The following is a 1,676-nucleotide window of genomic DNA, read 5'->3' as shown; positions in this document are numbered from 1 at the left end:
TTGATTTCGAATTCCAAGTGCTATACATACGTTCGTGCTAATCTAATACTTCTTGATCGAATTGCGTTTTCTCCGGGATTACTATTTTATACTGTAATTCATATACTCATAAATATCACAATAACGTCACGATGGAGGCTGCGATGGAACGGTTGGATGTACATTCAGATTTTAATACTTTTGAGGATTACATGGAGAGATTCGAAATCTGGACTATGACCATGCAAGATGTTAGGGATTTTAATATTGTGGCCCATTTCCTTACGTTCATCGGAAAAGAAGCACACAGATTAATAAAGACTTTGTGTGGTGTTTAGGAGTATTTAAATTATAGTATAAACTAGTAATCCCAGCGAAAACACAATTTAATCAAGAAGTATTAGATGAGCCGAGCACGAACGAATGCAGTGTATTAGGAATTCAGAATCAAGCAGTCATCAATACAAAAGAAATCATTGATTCATATAAACATCACATAGTCTTAAAGTTACTACAATATCAATTGGCCTTTTCTCTGTGATAAAAAGATATGCAGATTACAAATGGCATTATCGTGCTAGAAGATATGTTTAAATAGACCTTCATAGAGATGCTCACTACTAAAATGTGCACAAAGATATCAATCCAACAGCTTTTCTGAATAGAACTGCAAGTTAAGGCAACAACATATTGATTTAGCAGGCCTAGTCATAAATCATAAAAATAATGAGTTTCATTGTCTCAGTGAATAAAAGGTTTTCTGACGTATCATTACTCATTCTAAGTCATCTCTTCAATGAGCAAGCGAACCATTTAGTTGTCCGTTCTCTGAAGAAGTGACTTACAGTGAATAGAGAAAATCCAAATAATTTTATTAATCTATAGAGTTGAGATCATGAGTCAATTGAAGCTAGATCACCATGGAAAACCTGGAAGCACTGGACGGCCGTTTCGTCCTATTATGGGACTCCTCAGCAGTGCGCATCCACGAACCCACTCTCGCGGGATTCGAACCCAGGACCTACCAGTTTCGAGCCGAAGCCCTTAACCGATAGACCACTGAGCTGGCATCCAACAGTGTTAATGTCTAACTTCAACTGATTCACGAAATTGAGCAACCATTCACCAATGTCATCAGTGAGTTACTATCTCACAACAGACCTGGTTGAACTCCACCGGTTACTGCTTCTCACTAGAACTCCAGGAAATACCTCAAGGAGTCAGTCACTAGTGAGCACATGATCATTATCAGAAGGGGTTTTGTGGAGATTTTAGTAATTTATAGAGTTGAGATCATGAGTCAATTGAAGCTAGATCACCATGGAAAACCTGGAAGCACTGGACGGCCGTTTCGTCCTATTATGGGACTCCTCAGCAGTGCGCATCCACGAACCCACTCTCGCGGGATTCGAACCCAGGACCTACCAGTTTCGAGCCGAAGCCCTTAACCGATAGACCACTGAGCTGGCATCCAACAGTGTTAATGTCTAACTTCAACTGATTCACGAAATTGAGCAACCATTCACCAATGTCATCAGTGAGTTACTATCTCACAACAGACCTGGTTGAACTCCACCGGGTACTGCTTCTCACTAGAACTCCAGGGAATACCTCCAGGAGTCAGTCACTAGTGAGCACATGATCATTATCAGAAGGGGTTTTGTGGAGATTTTAGTAATTTATAGAGTTGAGATCAT

General features: G+C 39.9%; 1 non-coding gene across 1 annotated transcript; it reads right to left on the bottom strand.

The window, feature by feature from the left end:
• Positions 1-973: 973 nt before the first annotated feature.
• Smp_tRNA_01197_Pseudo_CGA.1.1 lies at positions 974-1,045 on the bottom strand. The gene has a single exon. It is a non-coding gene (tRNA).
• Between the last annotated feature and the right edge of the window lie 631 nt (positions 1,046-1,676).

The sequence above is a fragment of the Schistosoma mansoni genome, chromosome 2 (genome assembly GCF_000237925.1).
Source record: "Schistosoma mansoni strain Puerto Rico chromosome 2, complete genome".
NCBI lineage: Eukaryota > Metazoa > Platyhelminthes > Trematoda > Strigeidida > Schistosomatidae > Schistosoma > Schistosoma mansoni.
Note: the sequence above shows the minus strand (reverse complement) of the source record. Positions and strands in the feature narration are given on the sequence as shown.